The sequence below is a fragment of the Nomascus leucogenys genome, chromosome 14 (genome assembly GCF_006542625.1).
Source record: "Nomascus leucogenys isolate Asia chromosome 14, Asia_NLE_v1, whole genome shotgun sequence".
Lineage (NCBI taxonomy): Eukaryota > Metazoa > Chordata > Mammalia > Primates > Hylobatidae > Nomascus > Nomascus leucogenys.
Genome location: NC_044394.1, coordinates 8,764,607 through 8,771,656, shown reverse-complemented (window position 1 = coordinate 8,771,656; position 7,050 = coordinate 8,764,607).

Sequence of the window (7,050 nt, the reverse complement as noted above, 5' to 3'; positions counted from 1 at the left end):
TGACACAGAGTCTCACTCTGTTGCCCAGGCTGGAGAGCAGTGGCGCAATCTCGGCTTGCTGCAGCCTCTGCCTCCTGAGTTCAAGTAATTTTCCTACCTCAGCCTCCAGAGCTGGGATTACACCACCATGCCTGGTTAATTTTTGTATTTTTAGTAGAGACGGGGTTTCACCATGTTGGACAGGCTGGTCTTGAACTCCCTGCCCACCTTGGCCTCCCAAAGTGCTAGGATTACAGGCATGAGCCACCGCACCTGGCCTCCTGTATTATTTTTGGATTGTTCATCAGTTCCTTCTTCACTTTTATGAACTATCAAATGTGCTGCAATATTTTTCCCTGTCTTTTGACTTTACTTATGATATTTTGGGACATACAGGAGATTCAGATTTTTATAGATTAAGATGTAATTCATACAGGCCGGGCACAGTGGCTCACACCTGTAATCCCAGCACTTTGGAAGGCCAAGGCGGGTGGATCACAAGGTCGGGAGTTTGAGACTAGCCTGACCAACATGGTGAAACCCCGTCTCTACTAAAAATACAAAATTAACCGGGTGTGGTGGCGCATGCCTGTAGTAGTCCCAACTACTCAGGAGGCTGAGGCAGGAGAATCGCTTGAACCTGGGAGGCAGAGGTTGCAGTGAGCCAAGATTGAGCCATTGCACACTCCAGCCTGGGCAACAAGAGTGAAACTCCGTCTCAAAAAAAAAAAGATATAATTCATACAACAAATAATTTCAGAAGATTGTGGGGACAAGAAAAAGAGATCAGATTGTTACTGTGTCTGTGTAGAAAGAAGTAGACACAGCAGACTCCATTTTGTTCTGTACTAAGAAAAATTCTTCTGCCTTGAGATGCTGTTAATCTGTAAACCTACCCCCAACCCTGTGCTCCCTGAAACACGTGCTGTGTCAACTCAGGGTTAAATGGATTAAGGGCTGTGCAGGGTGTGCTTTGTTAAACAAATGCTTGAAGGCAGCATGCTTGTTAAGAGTCATCACCACTCCCTAATCTCAAACCACTCTCTAAATCACAAAACACTGCGGAAGGCCGCAGGGACCTCTGCCTAGGAAAGAGACCAGGTATTGTCCAAGGTTTCTCCCCATGTGATAGTCTGAAATATGGCCTCATGGGAAGGGAAAGACCTGACAGTCCCCCAGCCCGACACCCGTAAAGGGTCTGTGCTGAGGAGGATTAGTAAAAGAGGAAGGAATGCCTCTTTGCAGTTGAGATAAGAGGAAGGCTTCTGTTTCCTGCTCGTCCCTGGGCAATGGAATGTCTCGGCGTAAAGCCGATTGTATATTCCATTTACTGAGATAGGGGAAAACCGCCTTAGGGCTGGAGGTGGGACATGCTGGCAGTAGTACTGCTCCTTAAGGCGTTGAGATGTTTATGTATATGCACATCAAAAGCACAGCACTTTTTTCTTTACCTTGTTTATGATGCGGAGACATTTGTTCATGTGTTTACCTTCTGACCTTCTCTCCACTATTATCCTATTATCCTGCTACGCCCGATGATGATCAATAAATACTAAGGGAACTCAGAGGTCTTGGCCTCTGATTACCTTAAGGAAACCGAAGCAGCAACCCTTGATAGCTCTGCTCAATCTCAGGATTAGAGACCTGAAAAATCTAGTGGCCCTAGGCCCCCTCTTTGTACTTGTATCCAAGGGCAAATACAGCTCTTAATTAGTGAAGTCTCAACTAGAAGATCTGGAAGATTTGTTTTTGACTCCAGATTATTGAGTTGGACAACATCAGATAGGACTGGGCCAGTATGAGCAGAGTCGTGTTTACAACCTTGCTCTCCTCCCCTAGAGTCAAAGTTCTTTCCTCCTCAAAGTGTTTTTCAAAGACTGCTGATTATTTTATTGATTGATTGATTTTGAGATGGAGTTTCGCTCTGTCGACCAGGCTGGAGGGCAGTGGCACGATCTCAGCTCACTGCAACCTCTGCCTCCTGGGTTCAAGCGATTCTGCTGCCTCAGTGTCCCGAGCAGCCGTGACTACAGGTACGCGCCACCACGCCCGGCTCATTTTTATATTTTTTAGTAGAGACACGGTTTCACCATGTTGGCCAGGCTGATCTCAAACTCTTGACCTCAGGTGATCCTCCTGCCTTGGCCTCCCAAAGTGTGAGAATTACAGGTGGGAGCCACCATGCCTGGCCAATTGAGTGTATTTTTTTTTTTTTTTTTTGAGACAGAGTCTAGCTGTGTCGCCCAGGCTGGAGTGCAGTGGCATGATCTCAGCCTCCCGAGTAGCTGGGATTACAGGTGTGCACCACCACATCCGACTAATATTTGTATTTTTAGTAGAGACGGGATTTCACTACATTGGCCAGGCTGCTCTTGAACTCCCAACCTCAGGTGATCCTCCTGCCTTGACCTCCCAAAGTTCTGGGATTACAGGCATGGGCCACCACACCCGGCCATCAGCCTAATTTTTTTTTGAGTCAGAGTCTCGTTCTGTTGGCCAGGCTGGAGTGCAGTGGCACCATTTTGGTTAACTGCAACCTCCGTCTTCCGGTCTCAAGCAATTCTCCTGCCTCAGTCTCCCGAGTAGCTTGGATTACAGGTGTGTGCCACTATGCCTGGCTAATGTTTGTATTTTTAGTAGAGACGGGGTTTCACCATGTTGGCCAGGCTGGTCTCCAACTCTCTAACCTCAAGTGATCCACCCATCTTGGCCTTGAAAAGTGCTGGATTACAGGCGTGAGCCACCTTGCCCGGCCTATCAGCCTATTTTTTTAAAGAATTTTTATTGTTTCATTTTCTTGATATTTAAATCTTTGTTCCATTTGAGATTTGTTTTGTTTTGTTTGTAGAGATGGGGGTCTCCCTATGTCACCAAGGCTAGTCTCAAACTGCTAGGCTTAAGCCATCCTCCTGCCTTGGCATCTCAAAGTTCTGGGATTACATGCCTGAGCCACTTCACCCAACTAGGTGTAGTTTTAATATCAATGTTGGCTGGGCAGGGTGGCTCACGCCTGTAATCCCAGCACTTTGGGAGGCTGAGGAAGGAGGATTGCTTGAGGCCAGGATTTCCAGCCTGGCCAACATTGTGAAACCCTTGTCTCTAATAAAAATACAAAAATTAGCCCAGTGTGGTGACACGCACCTGTAATTCCAGCTACTTGGGAGGCTGAGGCATGAGGAGTGCTTGAATCCAGAAAGCAGAGGTTGCAGTGAGCCAAGATCGCACCACTGTACTCCAGCCTGGGAAACAGAGTCTGTCTCAAAAAAAAAATATATATATATATATGTGTGTGTGTGTGTATGTAAATATCAGTTGGCCAGTTTACACATAAGTTTATCAAATTTACTTTGACCTTTTTTTTTCTTTTGTGGACAGGATCTCTGTTGCCTAGGCCGGAGTTCTGGAACTGGAAGTCCAGGCTGTTCTGGAACTGTTGGCCTCAAGCCTTAACCTCCTAAAGCACTGGGATTACAGGCATGAGCCATCGAGCCTGGCCTATTTTTTGTATTTTTAAAATAGTAGCCATTCTTACGGGTGTGAGTGGTTGTAATAACTTTAAAAAACAAGTTATTTGGGAGAAGTTATTCCAAAAATGAATGAATTTAGAAAACTATAACATTTTCCCTAGGGAAATGTCATACTTCTCAGCTTTCCTCATCTGAGTCAAGAGGTTTCTTTCCTCTAAGAGGGTATCATTTATCTTAAGTTTCTGATAGGTTAAATTTGGATTGTTGTTAGTGATCAGTAGAACCAGGTGCATCCTGTTATATTTTGCAAAAGTGCCTAAATGTTTCTTATTTCAGAATCACATGACCTTAAAAATGATGACTGCAGGCATATCCATCAAAAAGGGAAATGAATCAGCCACAGAGGAGAAGGGTGTTGGTCGGGCATGGTGACTCATGCCTCTAATCCCAGCACTTTCGGAGGCTGAGGCAGGCGGATTGCTTGAACCCAGGAGTTTGAGACCAGCCTGGACAACATAGGGAGACCCTGTCTCTACAAAAAAATGCAACAAAAAATTAGCCAAGGCAGGAGGATCACTTGGGCCTGGGAGGTCAAGGTTGCAGTGAGTTATGATGGTGCCACTGCACTCCAACCTGGGTGACAGAGTGAGATCCTGTTTAAAAACATTAAAAATAAAAAAAGAGAAAGAGAAGGGTTAGGAAAGAACTTGTGAAGGATTATATAGTTCATCTGTACTTTCCGCGTAAGTAGACACAACTATAGACTCATCATCAGTAAATTTTACTATTTGACCTCCAAGAGAACAGAAGACAGAAAAGGTGAAATGCCTGTATTTTTAAAAATTCAAATTTCTTTCTTTCATAAATATGATGAAAATGGTTAGAACGAAGAAGTGAAAAAAATTCCATAACACCATACAGCAGTTGTATTAGACATCAACGTTAATATTAAACATTAAGCATCAAACATTAGTGTATTTAATCCAAAATCTTACTTGGAAGAGAAAGAAAAACAATCACATGAGAGTTAATTTTCTTTTTTCCTTTTTTTTAAGAGAGTTGCCCAGGCCGGAGTGTAGTGACATGATCATAGCTGACTGCAGCCTCAAACTCCTTGACTCAAGTGATCCTCCTTCCTCAGCCTCCCGAGTAGCTATGACTACAGGTGTGCACCACCATGCCCTGCTAATTTAAAATTTTTTTGGTAGAGAGGCTGGGCACGGTGGCTTATGCCTTCAATCCCAGCACTTTGGGAGGCTGAGGCAGGTGGATCACAATGTCAGGAGTTTGAGACCAGTCTGACCAACACGGTGAAACCCCTTCTCTACTAAAAATACAAAATTAGCCAGGCATGATGGCATGTGCCTGTAGTCCCAGCTACTTGGGAGGCTGAGGCAGGAGAATCACTTGAACCTGGGAGGCGGAGGTTGCAGTGAGCCAAGATTGTGCCACGGCACCCCAGCCTGGGCAACAAGAGCAAAAACTCCGTCTCAAAAAAAAAAAAAAAATAGACAGGTTTGAATGCCAGGTTTGTCACCTTACTATCTCTGCAATTTTTTGTGAGTCACTCAACCCATCTGAGCTTCTATTTCCCCATCTATAAATCAGAAATACTACTACTTATCTCATAACACTATGGTGAAGATTAAATAAGATGATGAGTGTGATAGCAACCTGGCATACAAAAGGTACTAAATAAAGGTTAACTGAATTCCTTCCTTCAAAGTAGGGTTGAAGTTGTCTAGTCATTTTGTAGAGCCTAAGGTATGCATACTTGGGCTTGGGATGTTTCTCACTTGATCTTAGCCACTTAGAAGTGATGGATAATGTTTCTCAAAATGTGAATTGAATCAGAATGTTTCACATTCCCATTGGAAATCTGTTTCCTTCTCAGTTTTCTCCATCTCAGTAAGTGACCCCACCATTCATCTATCTAGTTGTATAAGCCAAACCAACTCTGAGTGTTGAATGACAAATGTTTAATATTACTTTGTTCTTACCTGGGATTTCTTAATTTCTCAAAAAGGTAGTGGTATAGTTTTCCATCTGTTCCCACAGGCAATGGTTTCAGTTATTCATGGGAATAGTAGCTTGATTCCTATCTCCACAAATGCTATTAATAGTGTTTAAGTCAGGGGAACAGTAAGTACATTTGGCATATGGGACTTTTCTGTTTTGTAGCTTTTATTTGGAAAGTTTACTTTCTATAGCGTAACATTGCAACTGCCCTTTCTCCCGGCTTTTTACATTTCTCTCAGCATTGAATGGTGAATGGAAGAAAAATTAGAAAAGTCAGAGTGGGTTGGAAGGTTAAGGAGATCCAACCACATCACTTCTAGCCAGGTGACCCTGTAAATTCCCTTTGAAGGTATCATCTAACTTACAGTTTCATATAAAAAACAGGAAGGTGATAATCTCAATGGCTTTACCAGGTTGTAATAAGAAACACAAGAATACATGTAAATGTGAAGAAAAATTTAAACTTCACATAAATGTAACATTTACCGTTATTTAACAATGCCTAAACTTTCAAATTCACTATTCCTCAAATTAATCAGAATTTAAACGTTTGAGGCTGGGTGTGGTGGCTCACATCTGTAATCCCAGCACTTTGTGAGGCCAAGGTGGGTGGATCACTTGAGGTCGGGAGTTCGAGACCAGCCTGGCCAACATGGTGAAACCCTGTCTCTACTAAAAATACAAAAATTAGCAGGGCATGGTGGCGCATGCCTGTAATTCCACCTACTAGGGAGGCTGAGGCAGGACAATCACTTGAACCTGGGAGGTGGAGGTTGCAGTGAGCCAAGATCATGCCACTGCACTCCAGCCTCGGTGACAAGAGTGAGACTCTGTCTCAAAATAAAGAATTTAAACCTTTGAAAAGTTTATTTCCTCCCCCTAGTGATCTAGATTGTTTGTTATCAACACTCTAAATCTCCAAGTAGGTATCCAAGGAAACAAAGAAATACACAACTTCTTTCTGACAATCCCTGGCTACACTAGATTTCTTCTCTCTCCTAGCCCTTCTGTGGTCAGCTGCAAGTGCTGCCTTTTCCCCCTTCCCATCTCTGCCTTCTCTCGCACATAACCAATGTCCAGCTCTCTGCTTTGACCCCCATCCCCACCTGTTATGAACTAAAATGTGCCCCCCACGCCCCCTCCCCACCAAATTCATATGTGTAAGCCCTGACCCCCAGTGTGACTGTATTTGAAGACTGGGCCTTCAGCAGGTATTAAGGTTAAGTGAAGTCATAAAGGCGGGCCCTAATCCTATAGGACTGATGTCCTATAAGAAGAGTAACAGACCACACTAGTTGGCTTTACTACTTTATCCTCTTTCAAGTGCAAATCATCCCAGTCTTTTTTTGTTTGTTTGTTTGTTTTTGAGATGGAGTTTTGCTCTTTTTGCCCAGGCTGGAGCGCAAATGGCACAATCTTGGCTCACTGCAACCTCCACCTCCAGGTTCAAGCAATTCTCCTGCCTCAGGCTCCCGAGTAGCTGGGATTACACGCCTGCACCACCACGCCTGGCTAATTTTGTATTTTTAGTAGAGATGGGGTTTCACCATTTTGGCCAGGCTGGTCTCGAACTCCTGACCTCAGG